This window comes from Patella vulgata, chromosome 8 (assembly GCF_932274485.2).
Source record: "Patella vulgata chromosome 8, xgPatVulg1.2, whole genome shotgun sequence".
Classification (NCBI taxonomy): domain Eukaryota; kingdom Metazoa; phylum Mollusca; class Gastropoda; family Patellidae; genus Patella; species Patella vulgata.
The window spans coordinates 44,487,158-44,503,808 of NC_065886.2; the positions used below are offsets into that span (position 1 = coordinate 44,487,158).

At 36.3% G+C, this 16,651-nt stretch overlaps 1 long non-coding RNA gene across 2 annotated transcripts; it reads right to left on the reverse strand.

Annotated features, from left to right (window-relative positions):
* Nucleotides 1-3,237: 3,237 nt before the first annotated feature.
* Nucleotides 3,238-6,488, reverse strand: LOC126829648 (uncharacterized). 2 transcript variants are annotated; one of them, XR_007683481.2, is made up of 3 exons: nucleotides 6,387-6,488; nucleotides 5,234-5,532; nucleotides 3,238-3,287 (listed from the first exon to the last, which is right to left on the reverse strand). It is a non-coding gene; the product is annotated as an uncharacterized LOC126829648 (long non-coding RNA). The 2 variants fall into 2 exon arrangements; XR_007683482.1 differs by lacking the exon at nucleotides 6,387-6,488 and adding an exon at nucleotides 6,091-6,110.
* Between the last annotated feature and the right edge of the window lie 10,163 nt (nucleotides 6,489-16,651).

Here is a 16,651-nt window from a genome sequence, read left to right on the forward strand (position 1 = left end):
CATTACAGTACAAAGTCGATAAGGACAGATTCTACATGGGGCGTCTAACATCCGACTTCCATCCTTAAAAACACCGAGAAGTAATCAACGCGAAGTTGATAATCTGCGCACCAGCCTGATAAGCGCGCAGATTACAGTCGGACAAAGTGGGCCCTGCGCTACACAGCAGAATGCGCCCAAGGGGCCAGAAAAGGGGCCTGCAAAAAGCATGTTTTAGTTCTTACATAATGCGTCTTTAATAGGTATTATAAGGTTTATGAAATGAAATGGGGTTTCCGCCCAGACTGAGCTAATGAAGACTGGCACACATCGTATGGCTACAGTGTGCTGTGAGGAAAATTGCACTACGGTTCACCAGTATTTCGAATTCCAACTGTCAAGCGATCTTTTATGTGCACATCAATGTGTAGCCTACATGGATTCTTGGGTTTTCGTTCTATCCGAACGACTATACACTGTTCGTTGCCAGACTCTCATTCCTGCACCGCTGACAAATGGGAACCACGACGGAACTTCTTCGTCCAGGACATTGATCGAATACGGGAACTCCAGGTTAGAGAGCCAACGTCTTACTCACTGACCCACTGCGGCTCCCTATAAGGTTTATGGTTCCTCGAACTATATGTATAGGGAAAACAGTTACGGATCAGGGGACTAATGTGTCCGTATGTGTTCGTGTGTGAATGAGTTTATTCACGAGAAGTATTTGCATTCATATATATATATATTACATTGTTAGAATATATACATGTATTATGTATTCTATTTAATATCAATTCGCTGTCAAGCGCTTACTCAACCCTTACTAATTATACGAGAACACAGTTATGACTAATGGGAATTCAGACAAATGGGAATGATGACTCATGGGAATTAAGACTAATTGGTCATAGTAGATATTTCTACTGTTGTGAATATTAAAAGACGAGGAGTCGATTTGAAATTAATAAAACAAATTGGTACATAAAACATAAATATGTAAATAAATCGATAATAGGTGAGGAAAGGGGAGGTCGCCACATGCTGTCTGAACAGCTGTAACAACATCGGACGATCGAATAGCGAAGATCTTTTTCCGGGGGTCGAGGGAGCTCTAATTAGTGCTGGAGGTGGGGTGAAAAGTTGTCGTATGTATGCGCATTAGTTCATAATGGTCTGCCTTTAAGTTGCTTACCATGGTTTCAAGCCTAGGTGTATAGTTATGTGGCAAGAAGTAGGGTTGTCTGCTGATTAGCATTAAGAAATAAAGATATATTAGTCCCCGAAAAAAAAATTATTTTGTGTGGAGGACCCACCCCACCCCCCACCATTGTATTGGTTCTTAAAGAATGTCAACATGTAATGTTTATATTGGTCAACAGTCAGATGTGAGAGTTTAAACTCACTGCCACCCGAAGAGAAGAAGGGATCAATTTCTTCTGTATTGGGAAAGCAATATGGCATGCGCTTTATAAAGGTTTTGTCTAGATTAAATTAGAGACTGTGATTCAATATATATATCCCACTTTATCATATTTATACCAGATATATTCTCACGAAATAAAATCAAAACATTTGTTAAAATCAATGAATCTACAATACATTCGCTTACTTTTGTTTGCAAAATCTTTTATTTATAAGTCTTTTCTATTATGTTTTATACAAACAGACTGTGGATGTCATTGATACCAATTATTATTTTCATCAAAGGTCAGTAATGTATTATTTATTATCGCTGTAAACAACTTTATGAAGTACCCAATTAGTGTTATATTAGCGTAAACAAACCCACAATAAGGATACAGACCACAATTTACTTCTATCATCCCATCTCTCTCTCTCTCTCTCTCTCTCTCTCTCACACACACACACACATGGCCATTTTTGGTCCAGAATCCAAGGATGGGGTTGAATTGACATTTCCTCTCAGGTGCTGTTGAATAGTCATGGCTTACTTTTAGAAGGTAACTAATCTAAGAGGATGGTATTATTTATATTGTATGCTATCTCACATTTGTATCTGTTGCCTCGTCTGTGGTGGGGAGCTTTCCCTTCACTGAACTTAGTCAAGACATTCACCTAATGAACATCTACACAAAGTTTAAACATTCTACCTCAAAAGCAGAGTTGATATGTTCCAAAATCATGACCATTCAAATTGTTTATCTCTATTTAGACAAAGCAGATAATTCTCATCAACAAGCTTTAGTCGAGGTATTGATGTAATGAATCTATACTCCGAGTTTCATACACCCAATTAGAATCAAAGTTATCGTGTTCCAAAGTCTCAACCAATCAAATTGCTTATCTATGCTAAGTCTTAGTGGAAAATGCGCATGATCGAACGCTGTCAAGGCATTCATCCAATGAACACCTACATCAAATATTCTACCTCAGAAGGAGAGTTATTGTGTTCCAAAGTCTCGACCAATCAGATTGACGTACTTAGTCTAGGCAGAAAATGCTTATCATCGAGCTTTAGTCAAGGTATTGATGTCATGAAACTATACACGAAGTTTCACCACTTTCACTCAATTAGCATCAAAGTCCGACCAATCAAAATGTTTACCGTTCTGCTTACCCTGATCAGAAAATGCTCATTATCGAAATTAGTCACGGTATTTGATATAATGAAACAATCAATATACCAGGTTTCACCACTCTCACTTAATTAGAACCAAAATTTCGTGTCCGAGAGCATCAAGTAATCAAATTATATACTTTGCCTAAGTAAGAGGTGTCTTTCTTCGACGGATGGAAAGACGGACAAGGGCGACGACAATATACGTCCACATGGAAATGGGATTGGGGCGACGACAAAATACGCCCAGATGAAAATATGGGCGTATAAAAAGGCTATGGACTAGTTCATCTATAGGAGTCAATTCATCAGAGAATATACTGATTGGCTAGAGACCCCGAATACGTGTAATAATATTCGATCAAAAGAGAGCGTGTGTGTTTTGGGGGGGGGGGGGGGAGGTAGCGTCAACTTCACACAGACTAGCTCATTTCGTCTCTAAAATAAGGTTCAATTGTATTTCAATAATTCGTTTTTGTGTTGGGGAGTTTTTTGGGAAACTCCATGCGGTTGGACAGGCGATCCTACTCCTTGTCAGGTACAGTAGCTGGGAGTTGACTCAATGACACGCGTTAGACCATTCGACCACCTGAACACTCAATAATATTCGAGAAACTATAAATAGTAACATTTAAAGTTGTTTCGTAACTCCTCAAATATACAACAAATATCACAACTATCTGCATTATTTTGTTTTATTCACCTTCATTTACACATTCAACGGTACCTAAAAAGAAAAGATGGAAATAATCGAATTTTTATAACATGAATATGAGCCACGGTTGCCGTGAATTTGTTTTTGGAATCACTGTGATTCTTACCGAAATATGTGGAATTGTAATTTACAACTAAATATTGATATCTAGCAGTACCTAATTTAGACGAAAAGACATTGTGAATTATGTCTTTCAACCGGGCTTTTAATTTACTATGGGGAATTTTAGTGTACAAAGTAGAAAAGTCAAACGTTTGAATAGATGAGACTGAAGCAAGGGATCTAGATTGCAAACCATCAAGTAATTCTTTGGAATTTTTCAATATCCACATTTGATTTATACCACTACGAGAGTATATTTTGTCACAGTATTTTTGAATACCCTCTTTAACAGCCGTTAGTACAGATGTCAATACTTTTGAAAGTGGTTTTGTGGAACAACGGGATAAACCTGCTATAAAACGTTGCTTGTAGGGATTTTTATGTAGTTTAGATATCCAATATAACAAGGGCAAATCTGTATAGGTGTCTCCACACGGAGTACCAAATGAAGTGAGTACAGATTTGTGATTGGATATAATTTCATCCTTACTAAGAGTATATCGTTTATATGTAGCACTGTCCATTGGTTTCCCGAAATTAAGTTCTTTGAACAGACAGTCAAAATAATGTCGTTTACATATAAACACTATGTTATTGGACGCCTTGTCAGCCGGAACAATGACATACTTGTCATGCAAGGCATTGAGATTTTCAACAATGCTAACATCATTGAAAAAAGACTTAGGCCTAGTGTCAACTGACAAACGTTGCATGTATATTCTTCGTTTAAGTAAACGACTGATAGACTTAATCAAATCAGAGAGAGTATCCGAGATACTCGGATCTAGCGTAGTCCTCTACGGCATCCATAATAAGTTTGAAATTTTGATCCCATGAAAATGGTTGCGGTTCCCGGTATTTGGGTCCTTTGGACAAAATTTCACGTAGCTTATAATTCTGGACTATGTTCAAATCACCAGTGACCACATGTCCAGCTGGTGGGTAAAGGAAGGACGACGTAGAGCAAGAACATGGTAGAGGGTTATTATATAAGTCTTTTGCATTGATGTCAGATAATGCGTTTCTGTAATTAAATATTTTGGATGCAATGGGTTTAGTATAAGAAATCCTAGGAACAGTAACAGTTTTGAAGTAAGGAGGGATGTGTGCTGTGACTTGCTTATGGTGTAATATTTGGCTTAACCCGATAGCATCAATGCCTTTATTAGCAAATTTCAGTTTTAGAAATGAACTGTTGGTGGTGTGCGACGCATCAGGCTTAGTCGCAATGTCCAAACGACGGTGGGCAATGTCAAGAACAATGGATACAACCCTGTATTCAGTGGATGCAGGATCAGTACAATTTGAATCCAAACATTCAGATTTAAGTAATTTCAAAATAGTAAGTGGAATAGAATATAATTTAGTACGGATATGATGTGGCCCTAGTGGTTCCTAAATAATTTCCAAAAGGGCATCCAGTGATATAGTGCTGAGCTTAGGTGGTGTGTAGCGACGATGTCCATGACTGCGTTTTCGACGATGAAACTTTGTGAATAACGTCATGACATTAACATCGCTACACGCAGGGCTTGATAAATTCCCAATACTAGCTACATTGTCACTGCATCCATAAGGGGTGGCAGTACCTAATGTTCGTATCCAATATTAAATATAGGAATTCCACAAAAATAACCGATTATTTCCCAAAGATTAGACATTTTAATTTTTCTCTAATCATATTGATTCCTCGACGTTTGAATGTTGTAGACACATCAGAGACTCATGGTTTTGGAAATGTGTAAACGGAACAACTTTCGCAATCAATATTGCGTAACCTTTCCCCGTGAACCGCTACAAAATCCATTGAATTTACAGAAAGCAATGTAATTACATGTATAGAATTGAAAACTTACTGTTTTTGAAGTACACGTACATGTTAATTTTGTTCTTTAAGATCTTCCATTCCTTCATTTACAAATCGTTCGAACTCCTCCAAATCATCTACGTTTTCTACGATATGCCGTTTCTTCCAACGTCCACCACCGCGACGTCCACCTCCACGCCCACCACCCGATGGCGGTGATGGAGCACTGGGACCATGGTGGACATGTTTCTCGTAAGTGAAGTGGATACCAGGTTTAGCTAATGTTTCGTCAGAAATGATGCCTAGCATCATTATCACCATTAAAAGAGCAAACGTAATTTTCGCCATCTGTAAAGAAGATGCTATCTTAAAGGACATTATTGGTGTCAGTCTTATTTGGAATTATACCAAAGAAACCCGATGCGACTGCGAGAATGAACAGCAACACACAAGTCTTGAAAAACACGTATGTAGTAAAGGACAATATTGGTGTCAGTCATTATCACATATGTGATAGAACTGGTTAAACATTATCATGTTTTAATTAGGTATAGAATGAATAAAAACATGGTAATGCACGGACTTTTTCTATCTTTCCCGTTTTCTCTTAACTAGTGACAATCAATTGGTTTTTTTTTTAATTGTCAGATATTCTCCCACTGTCTCATGTAACAACTTTTGGTCTTCGAAGGAATTATTAGTAAGCAGAAATTCGCCCGTATATCTGTTATCGCTCGTCACTTCAGTCAGTTATATAGAAGAATAACCCGTGTTTTCCTTTTGCGTTCGTCAATTCCCTTTCTTGAAATCTTCATAACGCCTATATCGTAGCAATGATCTCTGTGTTAAAATTATTTTGGGAACATGTTTAACCAGAATGACACCAATATTGTCCTAAATACGTACGTGTTTTTAAAAACTGATGTGCTGCTGTTCATGCTCGCTGTCGCATCGGGTGTCTTTTGTATATTCTATAATTCCAAATAAGAATACCTTTGTACCGTTGCCAGAAATAACGTGTGGACCAAGAAACAATATTTTAACACTTTAAGGTCGATAATTTATTTAATTTATTTTAGAATGCTAAGAATTCATTATAATCTATTTCAAACATTGAAAGCGCAGTAACTTAGTAAAGATAAATTTTTAAAATAATAATATAATAGCATGATAAAAGTCAGTGAGTGTATCGTTTATCTTACCTTAGTCTCAGTTCGTATCTTCTATAATTGTTCTATTCTTTTGTGATACTTTTATACTTAAAACATCAGAGAAGCGTTATGTACACCAGGCCATATTGCAACTTCGGGTGTTCAATAAATTCAAATTCACACCAACCTTTACTGCAGCATAAGGTATTCAATAAAATCCAATAAATTCAAATAGGTAGTTTACTGCAGCTTATTAGGGTGTTTAGTAATTTGAAATATAGAAAGTGATGCACCAGTTGTTTTTACAGAATGATAGGTGCCCCCGTTCAATCCCTCCTCTAAAATAAAGATTGCGTTGGTATAATTTTGTTAGCATGGCTATCCCCAACTTAAAAATGAACCAGCGGCTGCCAGGCAGGATACGCCCACATTTTCGAGAGATGGATAGAAAACAAGCTAAAACGAAAGTGATTTTTCCTACAATAGAGGGTCATAATTCAGGAAATTACAATTCGATATGTGCAAATATCGAAAGGAACCAAGATCTTTGGGTTATAAACTTACATTTCAAGTTTCAACAAAATCGGATAAAAATTGTGATCTCTATAGGGTCCACAACCTTGATATACCATATTTTTACGCAATTTGAGAACGAGGGGCGGATAAAAATTATGACCTGTATAGGGTCCACAAGCTAAAAACGCGATTTTTCGTACAATAAGGGACCCTAATTCATGAAGTTACGGTCCGATATGCGCGAATATCGAAAGGATCCGAGATCATTGTGTTATAAACTTACATTTCAAGTTTCAACAAAATCGGATAAAAATTGTGACCTCTATAGGGTCCACAACCTTGATATACCATATTTTTTTACGCTATTTGAGAACGAAGGGCAGCCATTTTGTCTGTCAGTTTTGGGCCGATTTTCACGAAATTCGAACTCAGTCGTCCTTAGGGTGTAACGGTGATATAATAATACGGTTTTTTTTACATCGGATAAAAATTATGACCTCTATAGGGTCCACAAGCTAAAAACGCGATTTTTCGTACAATCAGGGGCCATAATTCAGGAAGTTACGTTCCGATATGCGCGAATATCGAAAGGAACCGAGATCTTAGGGGTTATAAGCATACATTTCAAGTTTAAACCAAATCGGATAAAAATTGTGACCTCTACAGTGTTCACAAGCCAAAAACGTGATTTTTCGTACAATCAGGGGCCATAATCCATGAAGTTACGGTCCGATACATGCCAATATCGACAGGAACCGAGATCTTATGGTAATAAACCTATATTTCAAGTTTCATTGAAATCGGATAAAAATTGTGGACGGACGGACGGACGGGGGCGACGACAATATACGTCCACATGAAAATTTAATTGTAAAAATGTTTAAAAAAAAAAAATAAAACCAAAAAATGAAAAAAAAAAATCCGACAGTAAATAGTGATTTACCACCTGTTGCTGGTGTATGAATCTGACGATATTGTTTCACACCAACTACCGATGATAAAATTACTTTTCATACCTTTTGTCGGTATTATTAAATATTTCCACCCAATGGTCGACACACTGTGCCTTAAAGGGGAAGACCAACAAGGTTTCCATACATTTTAAAAATAAATTCAGAAATAACCCCCTATGTAAGACAAGCAAAGTAGTTTTTGTAAGCGAGAAATTACCCGACAGTGACGCAATTAGTTCCACACGCTCGCTGGTCTCTATAAGAAGCATCGAGATTTGGCATGTTTAGCACTCTATTTTAATCAAGCATCGTCGTTTGGTCGAACAATTAAACAAATTGACAAATAATTAGGATATTACAAACATGAAATTTTTTCGTCTGCTTAAAAAGATTTGCTCGTGCTGACAGTGTTTGCATATATTTCAACGGACCTTTGACACGTGTATATTCAAATGAATATATTAATTGCCAAATTATGTCAACGCCAGACACCCACGTATCGGGATATAAGATATCTCTTATGGGTCTGCAGTAATGACGTATACACAGATTCGAGCCCAGTCATTCTCAAGAGGGAATGGAAGAAACAGAGGGAAAAATTGAAATACACTGTCAGCAAGCAAAAAAAAAAAAAAAAAAAAAGAAGAAAAAATACGTCCGGGCAGACAAAATAGCTGTCACTTGCAAGATGTCAAACAAACCGCGTGATCTAAAACAATTAGCCTTGTGGCGTGAATTGCGGCACTGTACTGTTTAGCGTGAGTGTCTTTACGCGAGGGTTAGGTGTATCAAAAGTTGAAAACGCATAATTTCATGTTTGTAATATCCTAATTATCTGAATAAAATAAAGCGCTAAACATATGCCAAATCTATATGCTTCCTATAGAGACTAGCGAGCGTGTTGAACCAATTGCGTCACATCCGGTTTTACTAAAAATAGATTTCTGGCTTACAAAAACTGGTTAGGGGATTATTGCTGAATATATGTTTAAAATTTATGGAACATTGTTGAAAATCGTTGGTCTTGCCCTTTAAGCAAAGCATTTTTCGAGTTTCAATATTAATCAGTCAAGCAACTGACTCGAAATAAAATAATGTAAACACTTCGTAAAATAAATAAATAACAAACACCCTAGTATCATGTTACTGTGATACAAGTGAGAAAGAATCAAACCCCTTTGGCACAAGAGAGCTATTATACGTTTATGCTGCACGTAGTATTAAAAAAAACAGCATGTAAATTTAAAAAGAGTGTAAAATAACTTCGATGTAAATTTACATTGTACTTGTAAATAGAAAGTGAGGTAAATGTACATTCACTGTAAATTTACACTGTGATTGTAAATTCACCTCAAAGTTACCTTATACTCACTGTAAATTTACGCGGTGTTTGTAAATCTAAATCTACCATTTAGGGGTACATTTACCAGTCAGTGTTAAAATACAGTGATTTTACTGGCAACTTTCTGCCAGTCATTTTACGGTAAAACTACAGTTTGAAGCGTATATTTACTTGAAATATACTTTGAAAAGGTGACATTATTAAAGGGAATGTGTTTGTCTCCACTCGGCTAAGGAGTCCTAGGTTCGAACCTGGGGAACACATAAAGTTTTTGCGAACCTTTCAGCCGAGCATGCAAAACTTCATTCGATAATGGAAAGAAATTAAATTAAATGGGGGTTAACGTCCTACTCTTCTGCTTCTCACAATGGAAAGAGTAGGAGGCATGACACGAAGCAAAATATCCCACACAACCCAATGTATGGTATATCACTGTCTCCATACGCCTGTTAGGTGCATTCAGATTTCGAATAACCTATTTCTCTAAAATAAATTAATCTGACTGACATAACAGTAAATATTTTGCACAAAATTCGATATGTGGTCGAAGAGGAATAACCGATTTGAACACTATTTGACAGTAAATTTACAATTTGTTGTAAAAATACTATTTCAAATGACATCTCACATAATGTAAAATGACATATGGTTGTATTTCTACTTTACGATTGATGTAATCTTACATGTGGCCAAAGAGGGAATAACCGATCTTCTCAATATTTGACAGTTAATTTACAATTTGCTGTAAAAATAATAATTCAAATGGCATTTCTGTTAATATACAGCTCACATAATGTAAACTGATATAATATGGTTGTATTTCTACATTACGTTTGATGTAATCTTACATAAGCCTTGTATTCATATGCATTTAAGTTAACAAACCATGTAATATACCAAATCGGACACTGTATTTTAAGTATCCTTATAACTGTAAATATATATATATTTTTAACAGTTTAATAGGGATCTTTTACGTGCATGCCAATGTGTACACGGAACCTCGGTGTTTCGTTCCGTCCGAACGACTAGACAGCTATCCTTGTCCGGCCTGCATCACTGGCAAGGGGGAACCACACCGGAAAATCTGGATGAACTTTCTCGGCCAAAGCAGGTATCGAACACTCGACCACAAGGCTATCCTTGTCCGGCCTGCATCACTGGCAAGGGGGAACCACACCGGAAAATCTGGATGAACTTTCTCGGCCAAAGCAGGTATCGAACACTCGACCACTGTCCGGCCTGCATCACTGGCAAGGGGGAACCACACCGGAAAATCTGGATGAACTTTCTCGGCCAAAGCAGGTATCGAACACTCGACCACAAGGCTATCCTTGTCCGGCCTGCATCACTGGCAAGGGGGAACCACACCGGAAAATCTGGATGAACTTTCTCGGCCAAAGCAGGTATCGAACACTCGACCACAAGGCTAGCGAGCCAGCGTCTTACCCACTTAGCCACCTAGCCCCCCCCCCTCATAAGTGGACTATAGACGAAAAGTAATGAAGCCTTAAAAGGTCTATCAATGTTAAAGTTCTAAAGAGATGTACAATTACACGTTTCCTGTAAATTGTACACAAATCCTGTATTTAAACATGCTTGAATAGTAGAATTACCCATAAAACAGTTAAAATACAACATACATGTTAACAAACATAGTTGTATCAATACAGGTTACATGTAACAAAATAGAGTTCTAACTTGTAAAACTACACTTTTATTGTTAATTCACCAATATTTTACACTAGTTTCATGTTACCGCACTAAAACAGTAAATTTATAGTATAAAAACATGCAGTGGTATTTTTACAGCGTTATGTTAAAGAAATTACATATTTTTCACTGTAATTTTACATTTATTTGTACTGTATATATATATCCCACTTTGTCATATTTATACCAGATATATTCTCACGAAATAAAATCAAAACAATTGTTAAAATCAATTTATCCACAATATATTCTCTTACGTTTGTTTTCTATTATGTGCATGCCATTGATCACAATTATTATTCTCATCAAAGGTCAGTAATCTATTATTTATTATCGCTGTAAACAACTTTATGAAGTAACCAATTAGTCTTATATATAATTGTCATATATTTTGTACACAAGCCTACTATAAGGAGGCGAACCACAATTTACTTCCACCATATCGGTACTCTCTCTCTCTCTCTCTCTCTCTCTCACACACACATTTTACAAGATGGTATTATTTTTATTGTATGCTACTTCACATTTGTATCTGTAAATTTCAGTGGTGATCTTCATACAAGCTCTGGAGAAAACCATTGACAAATGTTGCCCCGTCTGTGGCTGGGAGCTTTCCGTTAACGAAAATTTTGGGAAAAATTTATTATATTTAATCTTATTTTTATGTATACATGTATGTTTATATTTATCGTTTATTAGTGTGTGTGTCAATGGGAAAGAACTCATATAGGCTTTGCCTGTTGTTCAATCCTTTTCAAATGAATGAAATATTGTTTTTTTTTTAAAAAACAAAGACTAGAATTAGCATTAAAGACAATAAGGAAATTAATGGTGGTCTGCCTTCAGAAATTTTGTAGTCCAACCTGAAGGATAGTATCCACAGTAAATATAACAGTATTGTAGATTTTCAATAAAGATGGCATTAAAACAAAATTCACATTTGACTAGAAATTCATTTAATATATTATTGTCTGTATGTCTTGAACAAGCTTTGAACGGGATCCTGCTTCTTTGAATCGGTTCATCACCGGAAGAAAACGTTTTTGTTTTTCTTGATTTTCCGGAGGGACCTGTTCGTTAAAGGCGCTAAACCTCTAACTCAATATTTTCAATAATATTCGAAATAAAAAAAAACGAATTAGAATTTAAAATTGGTCAATTTCAATCAATATTGATGTTGCTATCTTGCCACGAAAATATGGAATCCTAATATCCAATATTTAAGACAAAATGTTATTTTAAAATCAGTACACGAGTTGTGTACTCTATGGATTCAGGCGCTTTCTGTAATGAACAAAAAACCCCAAACATATTCTAAAAGACAATGCATAAGTAATTAATAATGTCTGATTCACAGACGACAAAATAATAATAATTTAGAAGAATTTTCGTCTATTTTAAGGTTCCAAAGAATAGAGGTATACGCCCCTTAATTTCATTGCACTATCCTTTTCATTGGGATTTATTTGTTTTGTGGAATGACAAGCTGACTTTTGTTGAAAAGTTGTACATCAATAAACAAAGCCATTGTATATTGTATAATCGATTGTAGTCAGTCAAAATGAAACAAATAAACTATAATTGAAATAACGCATCAGGCGGGTGTCCTTTTGATTATCGAGGCAGGCACAAATAAGGAGAAAAAGGAAACAAGATAATAGAAACAACAACAAAAAAAAAAAAAACAAACAAAACAAACGAATTAAGAACCTTACAAAAACAAGCTAACTGTGAGGCTGAAGTCCCCCGTGGAAATCCCAAAATAAATAGATACCACATTTATTTTTTTCAAAAGTATCAAGCAATCAAACTGATTACCTATACTTAGTCTAAGCAGAAAATGTTCACGATTTAACTCAGTCAAGGTTTTGAAGTACTATACACCATAAAGTTTCATCCCTCTCCAAAGTTATCTTGTCCCAAAGTACCGACCAATGAAATTGCTTAGCTCTGCTTAGCTCGAAATGTAAATCATTAAACTCAGTCAAGACATTCACCTAAGAAACATCTACATCTACATTGCTTATCTTTACTTAGACTAAGCAGAAAATTCTCGTCATCGAACTTAGTCAAGGTATTGATATAATGAATCTATGCTCTCACTCAATTAGAATCAAAGTTATCGTGCTCCAAAGTCGGAACCAATCAATGTGCTTATCTCTGTTTAGTCGAACTTTAGTCAAGGTATTAATGTAATGAAACTGTACACAAGTTCTTCTTACCCCCATCAGAAAATGCTCATTATTGAAATTAGTCAAGGTATTATAATGAAACTATACACCAAGTTTCATCACTCTCACCTAATTAGAACCAAATGTCATGTCCCAATGCATCAACCAATCAAATTGCTTATCTTTGCTTAGCCTAAGCAGAAGATGTCCTTCTTAGAACACCATCAAGGCATTTGCCGAATAAACACCTACACCAAGGTTGAACATTGTAACTCAATTAGAAGGAGAGTTATTGTGTCGCAAAAAAGTGACGGACAGACTGACAGACGGACGGACCCCAAAGCATCCTGTTAGTATTATGTATTCATACCGACGGCACAATCTTCAGAAATTTAAATTCTACTGAAACAAACCATCTCGCTCTTATTGTCATTTGGCTCTTATTGTCATTTCGATCAATAATTTGATAAAGCGTGAAAGGTCGTCTAAATATTTTCAACGGTTAAATAATCTTTTTCACTTGTTTTGACAATCATATTCATAAAATACAATGATATAATTAATGGCAAATAAATGATCTAATTAATGCAAAATAATCTATATTTTCACCGACATGCATCTGCTGGGATGTCAGCTGCTTTTTTGCCTCAATTTTCACCGATATACAATGTGATTAACTTGCGTCAAACGATATATAAACGACTAATTATGATTCAGTTAATCAATAGACTAACCCACTCATATATTTCTAACGTTATCGATATATTATCTTAGAAATAATACTGTTCTCGAGGGGTACTTTTGTAGAACAAATATTTTTTCAAATTCTTTTATTCCTTCCACGATCAGCGAATGGAACTCACTGAAACCCGAACTACAAAATTCAAATTATGCCTCATCATTTGTTGTAAACGTGATTAAAACGACCATAATATACCGCATTACTTTTATATTGAAGATAGAAACAATCAGCTAATACATAGTAAATTGAAATTAGGCTACATTAATTTAAATATCGTCATACGTTTCTTCGACATTTAATGGGCAGCCCATTTTGCGCTTGGTGACACCATTTTCAGGAAAGTTCAGTATTGATATGCTCCCTGCCTTTGGGTGTCTATGGCCAAACTAATTGATTACTTGGGCAGTAATTTCAAGATTTGGGTATTTTATTAAACGGTCACAGTCCGTTCAGTTTTTAACTTTTTGAATTTATGCTCTACAATTGCATCTGTATTATAAAATAAAATAAAACAAAGTAACAAAAATTAAAGAGGCATTAGGTAAGGTTGGATAAGAGCTGACAGTTTTCGCTAGAATAGTTAAAAAATAATCAAATTGCCTAGTTATCGGCGAATCAATTACAGTCTAGCCTTGATTGTCATTGCTAACATTGTTACGATAATGAACAAAGTCTCGATTATCTATTTTATGGTAACCGCATCAACCGCAAAACATATTTAAATCTACTTAATATCGGAGCCATCCGATGACATTGAGAGTTGATTATGGTCTTGGTATGTTAATTAATGCCTAATTAATAATTCATATAACTTTAATTTCATGGCCTAATGAATGGCCTGCAATAGGCAGGTCAACGTCAACCGACAACACTGCAAGAATTGGCCGTGGCACTGCAAGAGGAGTGGGTCAGGCTGCCCCAAATCGTGATTGGACGGTTGATTAGAAGCATGCCACGGCGAATTGCTGAATCTCTGAGGATTGGTGGAGCAATTACTCATTATTAAGACAAAAATCAAAAACGTCCATTTTCACTTTTGACGGTGTATCTCTTTGCGAGTAAAATGAGGCCGTCAGATAAGTCGCCTATATGAACTGTTTATGTTCATGTGTAGGCAATTGGCCTGTTATTAACATACACTTGTTACCTCTAATAAAAACAGCAGTGCATTTACACAGTTTTGTATTGTTTCTGAATATCCCCTACTTTTTTTGAAGAGTATATAAAAATAGTGTCGGATTTAGATGAAGAGAGGCCCTGTGATATTTCACTGATGTGGTCTCTCCCAAACTCCCATTCTCGCTTCTAGATTACGCTAAAAGTGTGTTTTAAACAGAATGAGCAATGTCGAGGATAAACACGGCTGTTTAAGTCTGTACAGTAATCAAGGCTTATATGACAGTCATAATAATTATTTATAACGATTCCAATTTTATCTAAAGTACGAGACAAAAGCAGTGATTGATAAGCGTGTGATTATTTCAAATCCCATTTTACGCAGGAGTGTCGAATGCAGGTTGATAACGATCCCAATTTTATCTAAAGTACGGGACACGAAACAATGACTGATAAGCGCGTGAATTTATTTGAATAAATTATGAATGGTTTCTTTGAGAACACTTTCTGATATTAGTTCCCGAGCATAATCAGTACAGTAAGCAAATACTAATAATAACTCCAGGGCTATCAATAATATTAAAGCGGCAATACGTCTGTTTATTGTTGAATATACTCATTTTAAAATGTCTAACAGCTTGGGGATCACGTGGCTAAGTGGGTAAGACGTTGGCTCGCTAGCCTGGAGGTCGGGTGTTCGAAACCTGCATTGGCCGAGAAAGTTCATCCAGATTTTCCAGCGTGATTCCCCCTTGTCAGTGATGCAGGACGGAGGGCCTGACAATGACAGCTGTCTAGTCCTTCGGATGAGACGAAAAACCGAGGTCCCGTGTATACATGCACGTTCAAGGATCCCTTCATTAGCCCAGTCAGAGCAGAGCAGTAGGACGTTAAACCCCATTTCATTTCATTTCATTTGTCTAACAGCTTAAAGGGCTAAATGTCTAACCCAATATTATCCATAACATTTTGAAATTATAAACACGAATTAGAATTCAATGATGGTCCATACGATTAAATGGAAGTCAGTTTTTTTATTTGACTATTTTATATCTCAGATTGTCACCCAACAAAACAAACCAATGAAATGGACTATCTTATTTTTTAATCAAATAATAGTCAATTTAGTGATTGCATCTTCAATACGGTATCTGGACAAGGTATCATTCCATTTCAGACGTACATTAACTTAATTGTCTTGAACTTCTGGTGCTGATGAGCTTAACTGACTTCCATGTCATACGTAAATTACCTTAAATGACTTCAACCAGGTAAAGAGAGAGAAAGAGAGAAATGGGGTTTAACGTCCACTCGACACAAACTAGCTCATTTCGGGACTAACATATGGTTTAATTCTATTTCAATAATTCGCTTGCGCATAGGGGTCTTTAGCAGTGGGAGGAAACCGGAGGACCCGGAGAAAACCCACGAGGTTGGATAGGCGACCCTACTCCTTGCCACGTACAACCGGGGATTCGAAACCACGCCAGTTGACTCAGTGACAGACTTTATGGTACAGCGCGCACGTGCTAACCATTCAGCCATCCAACCCCCATTCAACCAGGTTAAGATGCAATACTAAACTAATTTGAGCACTTCAAGCCACTTTTCATTTATTAGACACCCAACTTTGCTTCTGAAATCTACGTCTAAACCACGACTCCATTAAGCCCCAAATAATGCAAGAATGGTGCACGAGCCACAGCATGCACACTCTCTGTAAAACACTTTATGCTACACATTTTGAAAGGTTATATAGATAT